Below are 24830 nucleotides of genomic sequence, written 5' to 3'. Positions count from 1 at the left end.
CGTGTGTTTATAATGGTTTGGAATGGAAATTTTTGAGCGATTTTTAAGAATCGATTTCAAAATTGAGCATCAAATTTGGATTTATCGCATTATTTCATTAGTAGATATAAATTTGGAATGAAAATATTATTATTTAATTTTGAGATTGATTAAAATTTGCATCGAGTTTGAAAGGAAACGTTATTTGAAGAAAATATGTGAACTAATTATTGCTTCTAATGTTAAGAGGCATATTTTGTTAAAATATTATAATAGATATAGATTTGGAATAAATACTAGTGATAAGATTTAATGTGAACATTCAAATATATGAACAAAATATATGAATTTTTATAATGTATCATGTTTTATTAAATATATATATTTGAAGTAATAATAAATCTATATGATTTATAATATTTGATTAAATTATTAAAATTATATATTCTATCAATATTAAATTTTGATAATAGATAAAACAGATTGTATTGAAATATTAAAATCAAGATTTCAAAACTTTTATCTAAAGATTATTATAATTTAAATTTATAAATTATAATATCTAATATGTATTGATTTCCATATTTATTAAATAATATTCAGAAATCTATTTAAAAATAATTAATACTAAGTCACAAATGTAAACCTGTAATGCTAAACCATAAATATGGGGTTTATAATAAGTAAAAAAAAGCTAATATTTCTTTAAATTAATATTATACGATAGATTCTCAAACAAAATGAATAAGTAATTAAAGAAAGATTACTATTATAATACGAAAAAACAAAATAATGAAATTAGAAAATATAATAATAATGACAAGAAATAATTGCAAGTATAAATAATAATTATTAAAATAAAAATCGAATAATTAAAATAAAATTGAAATTAGCTTTCTAAAATTAAGATCGAATGTGTTTAAAAGTACGGTCATTTTCGTACGGCATTCCCATTTCCATTCTGTGTACAGTAGTAGGTATACACGTGTATTTGTTGTCAAAGGACGTAAGTCGACGATAACACGTGAACAAGTCAACCGAAGGAAACAACTTAACTTCGCTATTGCAGCAAGTTTCGATATCACTTTCGAATATTCTCGATGTAATTTACGCGTAAATTTCACACGGCACTGTCACCGATTCGACTACGACGCTACGAAATACCAGTGGCTGCGTTAAGGATTCGTTGCACCGTAGTCACGTGACTACGGTTCGAAATCAATGGCAGTTGATGCGAGATCTAACCGTCGCGTTACCGCAAGAGTTCGATCGATAACGTTGAACCGTTGAAAAATGACAAAAGAAAACGTGTGTAAACGCGAAAGGAAATAAATAAATATAGACTTGCCAGTGAAGATTAATCCAGCGTGTCGATGAATCGAACGTTGAGGACCACCACTACGACGACCACGACGACGACAACGACGGTGAAACACTGATTGATCGACTTTTGACTCGACAACGTGGCAATCGAATAAGTTCGCCAGGTTGTGGTGTCGGTGGATGGGTCGATTGGGTTAGGTCGGTCGGTCGGTCGGTGGTAAAAGAGAAGAGAGAGAGAGAGAGAGAAAGAACAGGTATAGGTTCTGGACCTGGATGATGGTACGTGGTGTAGCAGGGCCGGGGGCTGACGCGACACTGTTCACGAGCGCGTATACACGCGCGCTTCATGCGCATCCTGCTACGCGCATCCGGCCTCATCATGTGCGCTGACCGATATAGCCAATCCCGGAAGCGGGATAAAGGACGAGAGGGAAACTCGAATATCGCGAGGCCAGAGGGTAGCTTTAACGAGCGCGGAATTCGAAATATCTTGCGGGATATAACTTGTTCGTGTTAAATGGGGAATAAACGAGAACCGTTTTGAAACGATACGATTCGATACCGATTTCACTACTGACTTTTTGTGCAATCTCCCATTCCTGTATACGAATACGTACGTATTTTATGGGTGATCGATCGCGGCGAGCTACGACCCCGTTGCGGTGCACCGATTAGATGTATCGTGCACTCGATGTGTTATAGAGATTGAAAATTGAAAAATTTGATAGAAGAAATATGAACGAAAAAAAATCGTAATAATATTTTGTTTTTTTATATAGATATAAATTATGATATGAGGTATAAATAACATATAAAATTTGTATATCATGTATTAATTAGTTTTTGATATAATATTTTATAATCATTTGTCGGAGGATATTTAGAATCGTTACAAGAAAGAAATAAATAACATTCAGTTGGTTTAAGCATAATTTTATTCGTTACGAATTAATGCTCACAACTGATTGTCTCTTTAAAGTTTATTGAAAAATTATAAATTAATTTTCTATAATCCATCGACAATTTATTAATTATACTATTCTTTGTTATTATTTTATTATTATTTCATGTATACTCGTATAATTCTTTGATACAATTATTTATTTAATATCATCTACTTATAAAAGATTTTCTTTCTCTCATTAAAAAAGATATATTTACAGATTTCTGTACATCGTACTTTTTTGAAATACCAAGAATTCAAAAAATTTCGAAAAAAAATACATTTCCATGCACACGAAATTTTGCTTTCAATCACGATTGAAGATAAGACAAGCAACATCTGATCTAATGCATAAATGGAAAAGTAACATAGATATGTTTTTACCTGGAAAAAGATTGCCAATATATCCGTGTGCTAATTCCAACCGAAAGGATTGGAGAAGGAAGGAAAGATTATGATGCCTGTGAACTTTGGCCACCGGAATCTCGATTAAGATCAACAGAGGAGGTCGCAACAGGTGAGGTCGCACGCTTCGCAGGAACACCGTGATCCTCCTTCCAATGTGCACACAGTTCGACTCTCTGGAACAAGATAAAACTCCGCTGCAAAAGAATACAACATGAAGATAACGTGGTGTCGAAATTTTGTCTTTGTACAATAACATATATATATATGATAAATATTTATAATTATCATTTTTTTAATTAATACACAAGATGTATACAAACATTATTTTAAAATGATATAAATGTTATAAATATATATAAGAAATCAGATATTTCGAATAAACAATTTTTAACTTTAACGTCATTATTATATATTGAAGTCATATTATTGCATAATGTGTATAACATATAAAAGATTAGATCTATCTTTTTATGCAAGGAGTAAGAAATAAAAAATAGAAAATAATTATCATTGACGATTATTACATTTCAATTAAATTAAATTGAAAATTTATTTAAAATGAAATTCTATTGTAATTTCTACTTGTAATTATATATTCAAACAATATTATAATAATTATATAATATTTCTTCTTCTTAATATTATACTTTCAATTTTTATTTGATTTTTATAGATATTCACTTTTATGTATTTCAATTTATTTCAAATTTTCCTCAATTCGAGTTATGTAGGTATATCACAGGGAGAAATTTCAAATCTCTTTAAGATAATATTTCTGTGCGAATTTTTGAAATAATATTTTAAGTTCCACAGAGGAATGATGGAATTATTATTTTTCTCTTTGAAGTTCCAGATTTCTTTGATACGATACGCTTTACAAAAATTGCAATTTTTTAAACAGAATTTCACAAATATTCTATGTGAATGGGAGATTCGTGGGAATTTTTGATATCTTTAGAGTGAAGTGTCATAAAAATCTCCCGATTTTCTTTGTGTGAGATTTTATAAAAAATTTAAATCCCTATGCGGTAAAATTTTATAAGAATTACAAATATTTTCGTTTTTTCTGAATGTCAGAAAATATGAACAAGGATATGTGTAATACGTATCAGTAAATTTTATATTTCTTCGAATAATTTAAACAAAATTTTCTTTTTCCTGTTGAAATTGCTATCTTTTTTTAAAAAATTAATTTAAAAATAATTTAATTTCGTAGAATTTCGTATAATTGTAAATCCTTTTCGAAAATTTTATAAAATTTAAACAGATACAGAATAAATTTTCACAATTGTTTTGAACATGTTAAATAAAATTTTCTTCTTTTCTTTTCCAAAATCTCTGTCACACTTTATATTAATTAATGATCTATAAAATATTTAATTCAATGAAATTCAGATTTCCATGGAATGAAACTTTATAAGAATTGTAAATCTTCTTGCAAAATTCAAGCAGACATACACGAGCTTACACATTTTTACAATAAATCTCTCATTTGTCTAGGATAAAATAAAAATAAAATTTCTTATTTTTCTTTTTCTCTACGAAATAATACTACCCTATTAACAATCAACGAATATTGAAAATAGCCTAACAAAATTCATATTTTTAAGATAAAACGATTTCAAAAAAATGTGAAAATATAAATCTTTTCTTTCAATGACACACGAGATGTCTCGGTGATTGCATGCAAGATGCACAAACAGCCCGTAGGTACGAAGTTTTCAGAGTTATGAGAGAAACATTCTGGTGCTCTGGAGATTCTTTACTTTGCATTTTTGCCAAGCATAAAGTAGCCTTGACGGATTATTCCGGCGGGAAACCAAGGGGGAATATTTGTTGGCCGGTAGCGTAAAATTCAGAAACTTTCGAAACGGTGGCGCCATATGAAATCTCACGTTTGTTCCAATATTTTATTTTTCGAGAACGGTCGAGCTGGATATTTACTTTGATTGAAACAAAACGGTGACTTTAATATTATTGCGGATCCGTTTTTCGATCGTTTCGATCGTTGATCGAAGGAAAATATTTTACTTTTTTATTAAATGATAAAAAACTGAATGTTGTCGATTTGTCAAAATATTTTTGGGGGAGAATAAGGAAGTGATTATGGAATTGATTAAAATCGTATCTCAAGCATTTGTAAAGCATCAGTATTTTAAATCATTTTTCTTTTCAACTGGAAATTCGATTTTATGATATGTAAATAAATGTATATTGTTTTTTTTTCTAAATAGATAAATAAGCTGCAATAATTTTCATAATTATAAAAATAAATTGCTGATATTGAATAAAGTACATGTGATATTTTATTTTTAGATATATAAATTAAGATCTAGTGGAAATTAAAAAGAGACATTAAAACGTGTCATAGTATAATCGTTTTTATTTATCAGATTTCTGTATAAATAGCTATATTGAAACAAAGAAGAAAGAATTTTTGTTATACGTATAAATAATCAAAAAATGTGTAATTTTTTCGATCTTCTACAAATCATTTTATGATTAGAAATTTACAGAATCATAAAAATTATGTTTTAGAATATCGTATATTATATTTAATTTTTACATATAGGAAGTGTAGTATAAAAATTTTTTAAACGTATTTAATTTCTATAGTTTAGAATATTTTCATTTTCCATTTTATTATGAACAACAATTTCACTAACATATGTGATTTATAATAAATTATTTGTTCTCTAATCCAAAATTTAATTTTATAAAAAAAAGTATATGATATTTTAGTCAGCCCTCAACAATGTTCTAAAATGACAAATTTATTATAAACGATACATTATTTTATGTAATTTATATTTTAGAATTGAAAAAAATAATTTTGTTCCGTTAAATTTCACTATATTATCCCAAGATTATTAATTATTATTATTTCTACATATGCTTTCTACATTTCCATAAATCGTATTACAATAAATTTATTCACTTTACTTTGTTCAATTATGCGCATAGTTACGTAGAACAACGAACTGAAGCAATTCCAATATTCAAATCGTATTCATTTGAAAATCAATAATTTTTATTGACTTCAATATGCGATGAAAATATTTTATTTCAACATTCAATGGAATTTGTTATTTCTACTATTTAAATAGCAAAATAAATAGAATAAGAGTGCCTTCATTGTACCCATCATCGTGCACTATCTCTCATTTAATCCAAACTTTAATTGCTTTAATTATTTAATAAATAAATTCCAACATAAATTTTTATATCAACTTTTATATTTCTTTTGTCGTCTAAAATTGACTTTTCAAAGCTTCCACAATTCATTTATGGTTCAGTTATCGATATAATTGTTTCTATCACTTGCAATTTTTCGTTCGAAAACAATATCTTGATCCAAACTCATTTTTTTAAATCATAAAAGATAATTAATTATTCATTTGAATAACAATATGAACAACACCTCACAAAGACACCATCGAATATCCAACATTTACATTACACAAAATATTCATCTTTCTCGCACTTTCTTAATAATTGAATTAACCCTCGACGAGTTAGTTTAGATAAAAATGAAAAATTTCGTTCCAAATAAAATTTTACTGCATTACGTACAAAACAGTGAACGTGAAAATTCTTTTATACGAATTTATTCGTCTCATAATTAATTCACATAATGATGGTGAAAAAGCTTACGAACAAACTTTTTCGTTACATCGAATGCGGAGGGTGTAAATGAAGACGTGAGCCTCGAGAGCCAGTAAATGAAGGGTAAAAGGGGGGAAAAAAAAACAAACGTGAAGTCGTCAGGAAAACAAGATAGACTCGGTTCCTTGGCAACAGGTGAGAGCTGGTTGTCGAAAAAGGCACGTAACTTTTCCCTAGGTCGACGGGCCTGAATATCGATGCTCGGATTCGTAACCGAAAACTTCCACGCTGATCTTGTTCGTGACTTCGGCTGCCAACTTTTCTCGACCACGAAAGAAGAATTGTAATGTTTGAACTGAGTCCACATTTCGTGGATGTTAACTCGATTGGTGTCTTGTTAACTCTTTCGAGGTAAGATGATACGATAAATTGGCCGTTTAACGAGTATTTAATTAGATAATTTGGAAATTTGAATAATTGAACAATTTGAATGATGAAGGCATTTTTTAATTTTGAACAATTGGATATTTTCAAAATATTCTTTAACTTCTTTTTCAATTTGATTTTTTTCTTCGTTGTATTAACATTGAAGCAAGAAGTTGATTATTAAATAATTTTTTATATTTATTTCTTTCCTGAATGAATTGTTAAATGAAAATTTCTCAATTTACGAGATGAATGTGAAATATGAATTTTGTATTATAAATTGTTATTCATCTGTTTGTAATTTTTTATAATACTGAAACTTAATATGTTTTTTCAAGTAATTTTTTATAGCAATTATAATAAATCCTCATTAGAATATTACTATTAAATAGTATTCTTTAATATCTACTTTTTATTATACTGTTTTGTGAAATATTTTCAGAAAAAAATTTTTTATATTTTAAAAAAAAAGAAAATTATTATAATTATTGTAATATTATATAAATAAATAAACAGTTTAAAAATATAATAATTTATCTTTCTTACTTGGTTGTTCAATAATTATTAATTTACAAAGTCTTTGGATTTAATTTCTTTTACTGTACATAAATTTTCCAAGGAAAAAATATATAAAGTTTCATTAATGAAGATATCGATGATTAAAAAATGACCTTGAAAAAATCCAAGCATTATTACATACATGTGATTTTTCTATAACATTGTTTTGTATATTATGTATTATTATTAATACCACATTTATTATTAAAAAAAATCCTGTGTTAAAATATTTCTATAGTGACACGAATGACTTATTAACATGTTCATTGTCACAGTAACAAACTTATTTTCGTGTATGGAATAGCATGAACTATTATTAACTCTGTCGAGATTAGAAGGAATTAATGAGATTTATGCTTTTTATAAAAGATTTTTGTTTAAGATTATCAATTTAATATCATTTGTAGACTGCACATTATTAATAATTAATAATCTGTCGTTGGATGTATTTATTTCTTTTTAATTTTTTAAATTAATGTATATCGTTCAAAAATGTTCTATTTCACTTTTAGTGGAATTTTTTCTACAAAAATGTAATAATAATAACCTCAATTTCATATTTAAATTATTAATGTAGTTTCATTTAATTAATAAATAGTTGCATTATACAGTTTGTATGAATTTGATCAAATACTGAATTTTATTTTTAATTATGCTTAAAATTTTTCGTGTTATATTTAAAAAATGTTTGAATTATCTTAAAAAGTTTATAGATCCATAAAAAAATAACCAAACAATAAATAGCGAAGTAAGAGATATTGAAATTAAAATATTGTTTCTAAAAATTTGTATTTAACGTCAATTTTCTTTAAAAAATATTCAATCAACAATTTACATTATCAAAAAAAAAAAAAAAAGATACAAATTTTATCTACGCCATCATTCCATATCGCGAAAATATTAAACGATGCAACCTTGTGAATTAATTCTAAAATTCTCAATTCGGAAATGTGTGTCAACTCTCATAACCTTTGAACTTTGTAATTTATCTCTCGTCCATTAAAAGCTGTAATCACGTTTATGCAAAAAAATTAAATTTACTTTCACAAATTTTCCAGGTTAAAATCACACGAGACGGTATCAGTTTCCAAAGATGTAATTTCCACGAAGTTTCTTACTTCGATCATCTCTAATTTTTATTTATTAAACGTATTCAAAAATCCTGTTACAATTTCACGGTATCAAATTATTGAAATTTGATTTCGATTTTAAATGAATAATTAATCAGAAGATCAAAATTTCATTTCTGCTCGTTCTCTCAAAGAAACTCGTCTCGAAAGGCCATAAGCAGATCGTGGCATAACAAAATCCATTAAATTGGAAGGCTCGTTCGTGGAAACAATATCTTCTTACGGTAATCTATGCATCCCCTGTTGAATCGTTCCTTTTCATAATCTGATTTCACCGATATCCTTTAACGCTATTTTTACCTCCGATCTCCGTCCTCATCATTCGTGGCTCACCTTTATCCCCCGAAGAAATAAGTAATATAGCATTACGTTCTCTGCGCAGTCACCGTATGATGAAATCGATAAGTATCAAAGAATTATCCGGCGCTCGATGCGTTCAAATTATTGCGATCGATTTGTAGACATTTTGAAATGGAAATTGTATCGATTTTAAAAATTGCTTAAACGAGATCGATAGACACGAAATTTTTAAGATTGGCTATTTTAAAATCGAACAATTATTTTTCAACGAAAAATTATTTTACGACGAAAGAAATAAAATTTTACTCGTATCTTCTCTATTTTACACCTGATAAAGAAGGGAATATAATTTGTTTTTATCAATTTATTAATTTATATTAATTTATCTCTAAAAAGGGAATATTAAAAAATAGTTTAAACGATTTTTGGAATAATTAATGATGATTGATCATGATCTTAAGACACAAATTTTTTTGATGTCAAAGCACGATCTTCAATCAAATGAATGTTAAAATGTTCTAAAATAATCTTTTGAATTTAAAATAATTTTGAATATCGATTAGATAACCTTCGAACCAACGATTTTTAAATTTTTTTCTATAATCGAAGGAAAATAATTCAGGAAAATAAAATACCTCGACATCAACGTTCCAATCTTAAAAAGAAATCCCAATTCTAAAGTTCGAGCTAAAGTAGAACAAACTAGATCCCACAAGGTCCCCTCATGAAATCCACTCACCAGACCTCAACCACATACGTTTCAATCTCAAATCCTACAAATTACGCCGTTACTGAATAACAAAGGTCTTTATGATGATTGTGTAAAGATCGTGTCGATATCTGAGTAACAAATGGTGCAAAAATAAATTGCATTTAGAACAATGAAGTAATAATAATAGAAGCTATTTATTACAGAAAATGTGAAGAATGATACGTACAAAGAATAATATGTTAAGGTAAAACGAAGCGTAAGTTTACAAACAATTTTACAAATTTAATTTTAATTCAACATTTGCAAATATTTGAATATCTTAACCATTAATAACGATAGAAACAAATATGTAATCAAATTTGCATAGTGTGAAAAATCCTGCGCATAATCAAACGTAAAATGTAAACGTTTCTTGAAAAACTGAATTCCAGTTTCAAAACACGTACAATAATTCAAGATGGAAAACTATTATTCCTTAACTAATTATTCATCACTCTGGCACACTTTTCACCAATAACAATTGAAAAATTAAAAATTTTTACAATTTTCACCATAGAAATCTTTCTCCAATAGAGCTTAAAATCAACTTTCAAATTAAATCCATCTTCCAATTCAAATTAAAGCAGTTAACGTGATATTCCTGCACGTTCTTACAAAATATTCGATCTCCTTTCTTCCCCCCGAAAATCGTGATTTCGCGTTACATCGTCGCTACTTCCTAATGAAAATGATACGCAGAAGAGCGTGCACAAGGATGCGAGACGCGGATGGCCATCATTAAAGAGCCTCTCGCAATATCGAGGAGGAGGCACGAGCGGCCAGGACTTAGAGGATACGGAGAGTGTAATGTAAACTAATTAGCAGCGAGTCTACGGCAATTAAGGCCGGTGGAGTGGCTCGCACTGATGCTCCGCCAACAGGCCATGCCAGACAGCTACCAGCCATTGTCGAACCACACCACTGGAATGTATCCTAGAACAGGCCGTGAACACGAGAAACTTGTGACCTGTCCGATCTGATGACAGCTCTTCTTTGGAAGATACAGTCGCTTTCAAAAGTCCTCGAATTAAAAACTTGAATAAATTGTGTCATACGATTGATGATTCAATTCTTTTTTTTTTTTTTTTTTTTTGGAAGTTGCTTTTATACTTGAATTAAAAAGTGATCTGATTTTTAATGAAAATTATTTGTGCAGAACATTATAGTATGTATAATATTGTAAGTTCAAATGTACGACGAATCGTACACGAGAAATCTGTGACCTGGCTTCGACCTGATGACTTTCAAAAAGTTTTTCAATATTTGAATTAAAAATTTGAATGTGTGTAAAATGTTATAAATTATGTATGAATGGTGACGATTCTTCTTCGAAAGATACAGTTGCTTCGAAAAGTTTTGCGCCTGAATTAAAAAATCTCAATTTTAATGAAAATTTATTTATTGTGTGATATTTCTCGTTTTTTACAATTTTATTTAAGGATTTTGTCTTACAGCAATATTGTAGAGTTTATTAAAAGTTAAACACTTCTTACTAGAAAAGTTTTCTGCCTATTCATTATAAGTTGTTATAATTAAAAAAGTGAGAAAAATTAATGAAACATTGAGCATTGATTTCACCTTCTTTAAGTGAAAATAAAATTTTACTATATAAACTCATATATAAGCTATTCACTAATTTTCTTCTAATTGGTAAATATTAGAAAGAAATGAAAGGGGAAAGTATTTTACCGCCTTTAATAATCAATATGATGGCATTTAAATATGATGATTTTTTCTTATTTCTTTCTTCCTCGATTACACCACGATTTATATCATCCTATCCTTTCATAAACTTTCTCAACATAAACTTTCCTCAAAATCAGGATTTTTGCTTCAGATAAATTTCTCCTGGACTTTTAAAATTTAGATGTATGAAAATTTTCTACTTCCATAAGAATCGTAGAAGATTGGCAGTGGTAAAAAGCGAAGATGATTTAGCATAATCTATTTTTTGCACAATGTGAGCCAATGGAGGATAGATGTTGGGATAAAAGATTCTGACGAAGATCGAGTTTGATGCGTGTCAGATGAGACAGATAGGTGTGGTTAAGAAAGTGATTTTTTTGAGTTATCAGATGGAAGATAGGAGGAGTGTTCTTCATGTCGATGCGAGGTTGGGTTATGAACTGCTGGAGATTGGCTATTTGTAACAGCTTATTGATCAGGTGACCCTCGAATGACTGGTTAGCTATAATTTACGTTGAATGTCTGGAGCATCCTTATTCGAAATAATTATTAGAATGTGCGAACATCAAAAGAAACATATGGATCGTCTCAGAAATATTCGACTTTTTTTGAATATTTTAATTTATAAAATATTTCATCTATCTTCTTTTTGGCAATTAATGTATCTCTTGTTCTTTCATAATGGACATTACTTATCGATTTTTTATAAAATTCTTTAATATCGAACAAATTACATTTCTAATTTCTTTTTATACGTTTATCGTGCAAGATTAATATCTTCTTTCTAAACATCTATTAGTAATTTTTAAATGTAATCCGAGAAGAGACTCTGAATGTTAACAATCAAGAGTCTGCAAGTAATTTTTATTATCAAAATCAAAATTTAACTTTCTATTTGATTACATATCGCAATGATATTGTTTTTCGTTTATATAAATGCAACAATTTTTTAAGAAAATTGATACACACATATGAGAAAAACTTATAATATAGAAATCGTTGATGACGAATATTTAAAATATAAAATAAAATTTGGATAAGCTTGTTTGATTTTATATTGAAAAGACAGTATAATGCATAAAAATCTGAACTTTATTTTATCGCGCAAAATTACCAAAATATAACTCATAAAATATTAACTACATGTACGCAACACCTCATCAACTTAAACAACCCCTTATATCGATCCAAAGTCCCATAAACCGTCACTCCTATCTTCCTCACCGATCTCAATCTCAGTTCGTAACCCCAAATCGACCTGTCGTTTGCCTTCGAGAACCACCCTCGACGCACTAATGTTCGCATGACGCGAAAGGGTTGCCTCTGACTTGGCCCATTACTTTCGACCCACACCTCTTTACCCTTTGCTCCTTATTATTGATTAACATGTGTCATCGTCACGATCAGCAGGACACATAGCAACACGCGGTGCTGTTCTAAAGTTGGAACTAGTGATGGGATCGAGTGCGATATGAAATTGGAATACTCTGAGTTTAAGTTTTACAATTTTTCTCGATATGTTGTATAAATTTAAGTAAGGAAATAATGTAAATAACGAAAATATTTGTTAAAGTTCAAATTAGTTTGAATAATCTGTATTTGAATCGATACTCGAATCTATTCGGAATACGTTTCGTGTTCATTTTTTAAAATTAAAAATTTTTTTCTATGAACAATAATTATGCGAATTTGTTGCATCATTGCTATTTGCATTATTTTTTGAAGCCGATATGACAATTATAATTATTCACACTGTTCGATTTTCCAAATCCTAGTTCCAATTATTTTGAATAATTGATATTCTAGTATATCTGAATCAATTTCATCAGTATTTAATCTCATCCCTAGTTTCGATAGTCGACCTTCTATTGAATTCATCGATATTCTAGTTTCAATATACTTGATTCTATCGTTAATTTGTATAAGTGATGCTCTGTATTTTAATTCTATTAAATCTCGATCCCATCACTAACAATCATATTGCTTTATATCGATGAAAGATAGTATTACATATTCAAAATCCTATCGTTCCTTTTCTCCATAATTTTCTCTTTAAGATTATCTGAATCAAGTCGATTTATATCTATCCGTAATACTTAATACCATCGCTATTTTTATTGTATTTGAGTCAATTCCATCAATATATAGATTATTATCGATCCCATACTCTCAACATATTTAATCCCATCGCTAGTTTCAATAATCGCTGTATCGTATTCGAATCCACTCGCAACACACTTAATCCCATCTAATAATCAATACTCTACTATATTAAAATCAGTTTGATCGACATTCGAATCCATTCTTGACACGCTTAATCGCTACTTTACATAATTGATACTTTATAGTATTCGAATCAAACGTATCAATATTCGAATCTACTCGCAACACGCTTAATCCCTAATTTCGATAATCGACGCTTTAATATATTCGAATCACTTTCAACACGATTAATCCTATAATTGACACTTTGTTCCAATTTACTCACACTTAATCTCATCGCCATTCAAATCCACTTTCAATGCGCTTGAACCTATCGCTATTCTAAATAATTGACAGTCTATTCGAATCTATTCGCAACACATTTAATCCCATCACTAATTTCGAATCACTTTCATCGATATTCGAATCCACTTTCAACACTTATAATTGACGCTCTATTTGAATTTACTCGCAATACACTTAAGCCCATCGCTAATTTCGATAATCGAATCCACTTTCATTGATCCACTTTCAACACAATTAATTCTATAATTGACGCTCTATTCGAATTTACTTATTCACACTTAATTCCATCGCTAGTTTCGGTAATCGACGCTCTAATATATTCGAATCAGTTCCAATGACATTTGAACACCACTCTCGACACGATTAATCCTATAATTGACGCTTTGTTTCAATTTACTCACACTTAATTCCATCACTAATTTCGGTAATCGACGCTTTAATATATTCGAATCACTTTCAATACGATTAATCCTATAATTGGCGCTCTATTCGAATTTACTCACACTTAATTCCATCACTAATTTCGGTAATCGACGCTCTAATATATTCGAATCCACTTTCAACACAATTAATTCCATAATTAACGCTTTGTTCCAATTTACTCACACTTAATCCCATCACTAATTTCAGTAATCGACGCTCTAATATATTCGAATCACTTTCAACACGATTAATTCTTTAATTGATGCTCTATTCGAATTTACTCACACTTAATTCCATTGCTAGTTTCGATAATCGGCGCTCTAATATATTCGAATCCACTTTCAACACAGTTAATTCCATAATTAACACTTTGTTCCAATTTACTCACACTTAATCCCATCATTAATTTCGGTAATCGACGCTCTAATATATTCGAATCACTTTCAACACAGTTAATTCCATAATTAACACTTTGTTCCAATTTACTCACACTTAATCCCATCACTAATTTCGGTAATCGACGCTCTAATATATTCGAATCACTTTCAACACGATTAATCCTATAATTGGCGCTCTATTCGAATTTACTCACACTTAATTCCATCACTAATTTCGGTAATCGACGCTCTAATATATTCGAATCACTTTCAACACGCTTAATCCTATAATTGGCGCTCTATTCGAATTTACTCACACTTAATCACTAATTTCGGTAATCGACGCTCTAATATATTCGAATCACTTTCAACACGATTAGTCCTGGAATTGACGCTCTATTCGAATTTACTCACACTTAATTCCATTGCTAGTTTCGATAATTGGCGCTCTAATATATTCGAATCACTTTCAACACAATTAATTCTTTAATTGATGCTCTATTCGAATTTACTCACACTTAATCACTAATTTCGGTAATCGACGCTCTAATATATTCGAATCACTTTCAACACGATTAATCCTATAATTGGCGCTCTATTCGAATTTACTCACACTTAATTCCATCACTAATTTCGGTAATCGACGCTCTAATATATTCGAATCACTTTCAACACGCTTAATCCTATAATTGGCGCTCTATTCGAATTTACTCACACTTAATTCCATCACTAATTTCGGTAATCGACGCTCTAATATATTCGAATCACTTTCAACACGATTAATCCTGGAATTGACGCTCTATTCGAATTTACTCACACTTAATTCCATTGCTAGTTTCGATAATTGGCGCTCTAATATATTCGAATCACTTTCAACACGATTAATTCTTTAATTGATGCTCTATTCGAATTTACTCACACTTAATCACTAATTTCGGTAATCGACGCTCTAATATATTCGAATCACTTTCAACACGATTAATCCTATAATTGGCGCTCTATTCGAATTTACTCACACTTAATTCCATCACTAATTTCGGTAATCGACGTTCTAATATATTCGAATCACTTTCAACACGATTAATCCTGGAATTGACGCTCTATTCGAATTAACTCGCAGCACACTTAATCCCATCGCTAGTTTCGGTAATCGACGCCTTAATATATTCGAATCACTTTCATCGACATTCGAACGCCACTCTCAACACACTTGATCCCATCACTAGTCCTACGTCGGCGATCACTTATATCGGGATAGAGTGCCCAGGGGATGTTATACGTCGTGTTATCGACGTACAAAGCGGGCTCGAGCTGGCGGCAATCGGACTAACAGCGCGGGTCAGAGTTCGGGTGCCGGGGGGCGCGAGACGATAATAGGAAAACAGTAAATCGGGAAATTACGCTCGTCCTCTAACGTCTGCTACACCTGGTTGATCGATCCTGGAACGCAATTATAGCGAACGGGACACGAGCCGGACTCACGCCCCGAAATCGCCACCGAAACGCTTGTGGACTTCCTGGATGGGGAGCCCCCTTTCAGGTGTTTCGGTTATTCGCCGCCAGGGGGTTTGGTGTTTGTTGTCTGCGAGATGGTAATTGTTTGCCAGGATGGACGGTGAATTGTGAAGGAATTGGCGTTACGTTATTCGCGGCAAGGTGGGGATTTATGGCATGGCACTTTGATTGTGAAGCGTGAAATTGTGTTGGAGGAACGTGTCGATGGAATTTTCACTTTCATTCTTCGGTTATTGTAATTTTGATTTGTAACACAGAATTTCTATTTACAAAAGTTTGTAGAGCGTATATGCGATACGTAAAAAGTATCTAAAGAATATTATGATTCGATTGATAATGAATTGTGAAATTATAAAGGTATAATTACGTTGTGAAATTGAAAAATGTTTATTAAATGCAATTATATTGGCTGCTACTATTGAGTTATTACAATTTTTGTAATTAGACTATGAAGAATTTGTATGTGCAAAAATCTAGAGTGTTAAAAGTATTTAAAGAGTAGTACATTGATGATGAGTTGTCAAGGATGTAATTTGTAATAAAAGGGAAAGAATTTAAATGAAATATTTCGGAAGTGCAATTATATTATAACTATTGGAGATATATTTATTGGAAAGATGACATTACATACAATATTATGAGATAATTTTTGCTAAACTGGATATTTATGGAATTTGAATATACATAAATGTACATTCAACGTATAAATGTTATTACAAATTAATTTTTATTGCGCCATTATTAGACGGATTATGGGACAATTTTGACTGTGAATAAAGTTGTAATTAAATCGTGAATATTTATGATTTTATGCCACGTTTTACAAACATCTATTTGTTAGAACAAATTTCTCGTGATTTGTTCTTAATTATTTTATTTTAATATGTATTCTGCATCTGGTAATACTTTTCTCTCTTCTATGATCAAATCAAATTGAGTTGCTTGAATGATCTAACTATGAAATATAATTTTAGACATCCAACTAAGAAATTTACAATTATCATTCTTACAAGAATACCAACAAAGTTAGATTTTTTTCTTGAATTCCAATAATTGGCATGATCAAATAATCTCTGCCTCAAATCAATCATCATAAATGAGGAAAGAAGAAAAGGAAATAATAGTTAGAGGATTTGACAATAGCATTAAAAATATCTTACCACTGAATTCTATCAAAATTAATCAACGTAATGCAATGATACGAACGAATCATGAACAACGTTATCTAGCATAATCGATAAGGATGTATCTTGTGACGAGACATATGATATTTTATTTATAATTCGAGATACGATCCCACGATACCAGTACGATGTCATTTATATATTACCTACCATCAGATAAATCTCTATCTCTTCCTATCTCTCTTCCTTCTTCTCTGTCTCGTGGTAACGCCTTGCATCTAACAGGCGCATGTAAAATTGATTTATAGCTTTATATTTGAGCGAAAATTCGAAGACGTTCCCCGGCAACCTTGATTGAAGTATATTCAAATTTCAGGATCTTTCAACCTCTGATAATACCAATTAATTTCTAATTATTTCAATATGCAATTATATGCAATATACATGAATTTCTGCAACTTTTTATTCATCATCGTTATTATATCATATTTATATTCCGTGTATTTCGTTATTATTTTTAAAAAGATAGTAAAAATTTTACAAAAGATTTTGGATTATAAATTTATTTATTATAATATAGTTAAACAATATGGAAGAAAGTGAAACAATTCAATTTCGAAAATATCTAGGTGAATAAGATTTTCTATGAAGTGCCAAAGTTGAGGAAAAATATTATTGAAATGCAAATATAGGGTGTTTAATAAATCATCATTTCTTGATTAATATAACTTCATATAACAAATTCATATTGAAATAATTTAATATATACGTATGTACTATTAAAAAGAATTTCACAAAAAAAAAAATAAAATAAAATTAAGATAATAAAAATAATAAAATATTTATCACATTAAATTATGCATTTATGATTTATAGCATTGCAGAAGAATAGTAAAATTAAAATAATAAATTCTGTATATTTTATATTAGTCAATCATGCACATTGACCGTGTGATTTATCGTACACCGTGTATATGCTATCCAAGGGACATCTTGCGAGGATCTTCGTTGAAAAATATGTCTCGAATTTCCAACGTTGGAGGTGTAACGGCTACAAAATGAAGAAAAGGGACGACAAATGAAATTGGACAGAAAGATGAATTTTCGTAAACAAAATAAATAGGTATTTTCTTATTTAGTTACACGCGAAAATAAATAAATTACTGTAATAAAATTTACATTCACTAATAAATATTTGTTATTTGATTTCATTAAAGGAAAATTTTTATTTTATTTTTATATTAATAAATACTTTATTTTAAATAATTATTTTAATATTGTTTGAATAATAATGTATTTATAAAATATATTTCTTCATAACATTTGTTACTTTATTTGACACGTATTCGATTAATATTTGTTATTTGATTTCACTGCATATGCTATCCAAGAAATTGAAGAAAATATCAAGATGTTTTTCTGTGATGGAATTTTTCTTCGTGGAATTTCTATTTTTCAAAACTACGTTTCTTTGTCTAGATCTAACCTTAGTATATTTCTTTCTTTGTCTTTTGACTTATGAATTTTATAATTTGAGATGAAATCTCATCGTATGTAAAGAACTTTGCTATCTGTTATACATATATTTTATTTATTATTTGATATTATATTATATAAATAAAATATATAAAGGAAACTAGAGAAAGTAGAGGAAAGGAATGAAAATTATGGAATATTAATGCTAAATCTAATGAAATTGCTAGAAGAAGAATAAATGAATATTTGAAAATTTGTTAAACTATTGCAACAAGATCCTTTCGTATATAAATAACTTAAGATTATAAATAATAATGAAATCACAATGAACAATTTTTTTATAATCTAAATTTTATATTTAAGTTTTTATAAAGATCTTTCTTTCTACAAAAATTTTAATTGACATTTTATTCATGCTTAATTAAAAAATCAATTTCTGTCAACCTAAACCCAAACCCAAAATTTTCAAACAAAAATATCTACATTATTGAATTCCTTGTTTCATACGGAATACATAAAAATAATTCTTCGTTACAAGATCAAAAAATCAATCGAAAAATTTTCTAAAAAATTCTCATAAATTTCAAGCATGAAAGAGTGAGAAAATCTCACATAGATTCTAATCTAAATCCAAAATTTCTGCATCATTGGATTCTTCTTTTCGTATCCAATAAAAGATATCCATTATCTAACAGAAAATAAAATGAAAACAAAATTCTCACAAGTTCGCATAAATCTCGACAATCGAACAGACCCACCAACCTAACCCTAACCTAAACTCAAAATATTCATACAAAAACATCATTGGATTCTTCTTTTCGTATCCAATAAAAGATATTCATTATCTAACAAAAAATGAAATGAAAAAAAAATTCTCACAAGTTTGCATAAATCTCGACAATCAAACAGACCCACCAACCTAACCCTAACCTAAACCCAAAGTATTCGTACAAAAACACCATTGGATTTTTATTTTCGTATCCAATAACAAATATTCATTACTTTACAGAAAATAAAATGAAAAAAAAATTCTCACAAGTTCGCATAAATCTCGACAATCAAACAGACCGACCAACCTAACCCTAACCTAAACTCGAAATATCCGTACAAAAAACACCAACATTGCACTCTCTTTTTCGTATCCAATAAAAGATATCCATTATCTGACAGAAAACGAAACGAAAAAGAAAGAAAAAAAAAAAAAAAAAAAAAAAGGAGGAAAAAAATTCTCGAAAATTCTCGCAAGTTCGCACGGAAGAGCAAAGTAAAAAAAAGTAAGAGATCTGGGCGAGCGCAGATCAAACAGATCTCGGCCGCAATATTTCTTAAAAACTCGGCTCGAGAAAGGGAGGAGGGGGAGGAGAAATAAATGTTTCTCGTTAGCAAATAAAGGGCGTCGGGTTCCTCGGTCGGTGGAGGGGGGAGGGGGAGGATATAGTCGGCCAATTTGTAAACCAAAAGTATCGATCGATCCTTCGCCGAGCTTCGAGGACTTCTCGTCTGGTGCTGCTTTAACCTCGCGGTTAATAAGGACTTCATTAAGTTAGCGTGATCCGCAGAGGGGGGAAGGAAGGAAGGCTGTGCAACGAGGGGAGGGAGAGTGAGATTGCACGGATTTCGCAGATTATATCGCGAAATTGGCTAACCGGGGGCCGGCCGGCCGGCCGGGTAATCGCGGGCAAATTTGTGGAAAACTCGGCATTTTAACAAATTGGAAATAAGAGGGATGACGTTTTTAAGATGACGAACCCTCTTAAAAATTAATCCGCGGTTTATGGGACCTGCACAGCGATGGCGAACCGGTTTTTTCGCGGGTATTAAATTTTCGTTCGAGCGATTAAACGTGAAATTAAAACTGGGGGAGGTGTGACGTGTTGGACGAACGAATTGGAACGAGTTTTGATGGGTTATACGCGAGGGGTGATCGAGTTTATACGCGTGTTTCATTAATTTAATAATATCGTTCTCGGCGCGAAAATGGGCAAAAGTGTTTGGAGTATTAATTTTCATTCGTGCGTGGTTTAAGGCTTGGATTAAATGTGGACGAAGCAATGACGAGGCTTTAATGGTGTGTAAGAAGTGAATTTTTGTGTAGATTTTTATTAAACAAATTATTTTTTATTGAACTATGATAAATTAAAATTAATTTAACGTGACTTATTGGTTTTATTTTATAAATTGCGCCAATGTTTGAATATTGTAAATGAACAATATATTAATAATATCAATTAATTATGATACAATATCATATAATATAATTCACGAAATAAGTTGAGCCAAATTTTTGAAAAGAAATATACGAAGCAACAAAAATAGAATAATCGTACACAAAGATTGGATTTTATTCAATTACAAGTAATTAAAGTTTGTGTTAAAGACGTGAATCTAAATTATTTAACAACTTGAATAAACAAGCCTCGACCAATTTTTATATATCAACTTTTGTGTATGTTTTGATCTCTCACTCAATACATACATATATAACACAACAGGAAAACAAAGAAGGAAACTAAATATCACTCGACCTTGACTTTTAATTCATCAGTGTTAAACGAACGAGAAACTTAAAACTCGAGCAACGAAACAAAATTTTCAATCGACACAAACAATTTCGACCAATAAACGAGCGGATCGATCCCAAAGAGGAGGCCAAAAGGGGAAGTTTCGTGACTTTCCAATAATTGTCCCCTTTGTTCCTCGAATTTCCCAACGCTTTCCACCCCCTTGGCCGCCGTTTTATCGTCGCCGGGCCAACGTTTTACGTAATTCCGTCATTTCCCAACTCCTCCGGGTGAAATATGAAGAATCACGAACTTTCAATTCCACTTGCCGCATTATCTTCCCACTGGGAAGACTTTCGATCTTCAATCGAGCCATCGTTATTAACGCCACCACGATTGCGCCTCCCCCCCATTCAGATTAATGGATTCTTGTTTGTCTATCGGCCCGTTCAACGCGTCTTCACGGATTCTCACGGCCCGCCATTTTTAATTAAGATCACGCAAACAGTGTCCACAGACGTGGGCGTTTTTGTGGGGGGAAAAAATGGAAAGGTGGAAGCAGAGAGTTTGTTGAATTTTGTGGTGTAACTTCATTGCACAACCTTTTTGTGAATTGCACGGTTCTAATTGATATATCAACAAATATTCAATAAAAACAATATCTTCCGTGTTCGAAATCCAAACAACGTTGTAGAATCGTTGATAGTTTAGAAAAGTTACGATAAAAATTATTTCAAATAAATGAAAGAATAACGAATGATTAAAAAAATTAAGAATAAAATTAAAGAATAAAAGTATTCTCGACGAAAAATATTATTAAATAATTTTGCAAACAACAGGATAATGAAGAATAGCTATACGAAGATCGATGTAAAAAGAATTCTTATCGCTCGAGATAACGAGAAACAGAAGAATCAGTATTCCCAATAATACGAATAACTCTGGGCCACGCTATTATTTTCGTACAGTTCCGCATCCAGATGCCCTTAGAAACGAATTAACTGCGGCTACAAACAATTTAATTCACTTTCCGCAACCGTACCGACGTCGCCTCCACACCAACTCCATCTAATTAATTTATCTTAACATCAGAACGTAGTTACGATCAAACGAGCTGCACGCGAGATTGCGCGCGCCCTCTTAAAATTACGTAAGTAACTTATTAGTATTATTATTAGAACTTTTAGCGCCTCTCGCGGAGAAAGCACGAAGCTTCGGCGTCCCTCTGGGTCTGATCTAATAGATCGACTCGATAAAGTCGTTGTGAAGAGATGGATGAATTAAATTATTAATTTTCCTTGAAAAAAAATATATTTCGAATATGATATTCTTCATGTTAATATGATAAATCGATATTTGGATAATTTGAAGGGCTTATTTAATAACTCTGCTCCCCTTTAAATATATATTAATTTTAACAACCATGATATATGATGATCATTTTGAAAAGCGAGGAATCAATTACAAGGCAATCACTCTTATATTTAATCTGATAAGAATTCAGACGAAATCAATGAAAGATTGAGAATAGGTTGCCCCAATACATTGAGCCAAATTTATTCAAGTAGTAATATCGTAGACAAGTTAGACAGGATGATAAAGTACTATTTAGATATCCCAATCATCCAAGGATCAAGAAGGTTGGCAACTCATGATGGGTCACTTGAAAAGCTTATTAGACCAGGCTTACGTGTCCAGGCCAAATGGAACGACAAACTAGATGATAAACTAGACATGAACGTTACACATCTATCTTCTAGATATTGAAACTACTGTGACACATTGTGAGTCGATCGAACATTGTAAAATAAAAATAGCATTACTTTGGAAATCATTCGAAACAGATTATAAAAGATCTTTAAACAAGTATATTTTGGCTAAGTTGAGTACAATAAGATAAAGATGATACAAAGTAACCTACTTTAAAGATCAATCACTTCTATATTTTATTAAACTAGGTTTGTTGCACGTATCTGTACGTTGTAATATAAATAATAATATAAACTAAAATGAACAAAAGATAGTGAATAAAGAACAACGATGAGCATTATTCCACACGTTCCTCTTTCAGACATACCATGCCTATCTCTCCAATCTCGAACACGTTATATATCAAGTTAAATTCATCATACATGCATTTATTGGTCAAGCCAGATAGAAGATAGTGAATAAAAAATGGCGATGAGCATTATACCACTATTGCAAACTATTGCCTATTTCAAAGTCACTCGAACACCATCATTTATCAAATTAAATTTGTCATACATATTGGCCAAGCCAAGATAGGTTACAAAAATAAAATAAGAAGCTGTCCCATTTCAGATAATCTTATTAAGCCTTATCTCATCGTCCATTTATATCCATAACTGTAATATATAAATCATAAATATTTGCTGTAAAGATAATTTCATCTCTTCTTCGTCGTACATATTTCTTTAACGATAAACAACGATATCGTGGCCAATATATGACTATAAGGAAAACGAAATAGTCTAATCTTTAACCGCGTTTAAAAGCTTAGAGAACTGCTGTGAGTGACTCTGACACTGCTGAGTCTAATCGCCCCATTGCTCCATGTTTATCGTATCGATATCGTATCAAAACGTTAACAAAAGGACGGGTGGAAACAGAAATGGCGATGAGTATTATATCACACTTCCCACACACACACACACACATATATATATATATATATATATACCCTCCTCGACCAGACCTCGAAAGGGACTGTACACGGCCAGGTCAGGGACTGTACGTCTGCCTCTCCAATCTGCAGGCTATTGTGACACTCCTCCAGTTCTCTGACTCCCCTCTTCCCACCCCCTTTTTCTTTCACCAAAACCCCTCCCCTCCTCACCTCCAGCTCCGCTTCTGTTCCAGCCTCTTCTTCGCCGCCCCTACGAGTTCTTCTTTCACCCCCCGTCCCCCCGTCCCCCCTTTTGCCCCCGCCTTGTCGAGGCAACATGAGAGAAGAGCTTGTGCATACCCTTTCCTAGAGCAGACTCTGCCTGTCCCCTTTTCTCCACGTCCGGATTTCGCCTCGACGCGAAAATTATTTACGTTTTCCTCCCCTCCACCCTCCCTCCTGTGCCATGGGTGCGAACGAGTGACGTACAGTGTATGGAAACAACCGGCCAAGGATTTTCCAGGTTGGGTTTCCAGGGGGACGAGCTACGGAGGGGTGGGATAAGAGTCTCAGGATCCGGAGGTTGAATTATTCTGGAAGCGGCGGTTTGTCGGTTTTGCGAGCGTGGACAGACTTGGTCTGGAGTTTGATTTAGAAATGGGGGTAACCGGGTTAATGCGATGCGTTGCGGGAAATGGAGGAAGGTGGCTTCTGAGTGAATTATAGAGCTGAGGCGTAGAGCGGCGGGCTGGAATGTTTTTAGGGGGTCGAGATTTTTATCCGGATCGAAGGGGTAGGTATTAACTATTTGTAATTTTTGTTTTTGGATTCGCAATTGTTGCAAGATTTGGAATGGATGATTTATAATGGTTAAATAATATTTCAAGAAATTCGAAGGAAAGTTTGTGTATAATTTTTGTTCAATTGTAATTAAAATGTAGAGTGAATGATGTATGCAATTGAAACATTTGAATGTTATTTTAAGAAATTCGAAATTCGAATTGAAAATGATTTGAAAACGAAAGTTTGTGTATAATGGGTTGCATATGTGTGTTGCATTTTAATGGGGCATTAAAAGCATTAGCGCAAGCAAATAACGAAAGAAACTTGCGGAACGATAAATAATAACTTTTAACAATTCATTCTTAAGCGCAAAAGTTCTCTTTAAAA

The 24830-nt window shown here is 31.1% G+C and overlaps 1 protein-coding gene across 6 annotated transcripts in view; it reads right to left on the bottom strand.

The window, feature by feature from the left end:
- mub (poly(rC)-binding protein mub) overlaps nt 1-24830 on the bottom strand; it is a 373736-nt gene that overhangs the window by 290291 nt on the left and 58615 nt on the right. For 4 of the 6 annotated variants that reach the window (XM_086910393.1, XM_086910406.1, XM_086910364.1 and 1 more), the window contains exon 1: nt 1328-1623. The gene's annotated coding sequence lies outside the window, so the exon portion shown is untranslated. Of the gene's footprint in view, nt 1-1327; nt 1624-2629; nt 2827-24830 lie in introns of those variants that run through there. The other 2 variants (XM_086910401.1, XM_086910357.1) reach the window with 1 other exon arrangement.

This window comes from Apis florea, unplaced genomic scaffold, assembly GCF_048593485.1.
Source record: "Apis florea isolate Af1SG1 unplaced genomic scaffold, ASM4859348v1 contig_1789_pilon, whole genome shotgun sequence".
In the NCBI taxonomy this organism is placed as follows: Eukaryota; Metazoa; Arthropoda; class Insecta; order Hymenoptera; family Apidae; genus Apis; species Apis florea.
The sequence above is the reverse complement of the archived record's forward strand: the minus strand, read 5'-3'. Positions and strand labels throughout refer to the sequence as shown.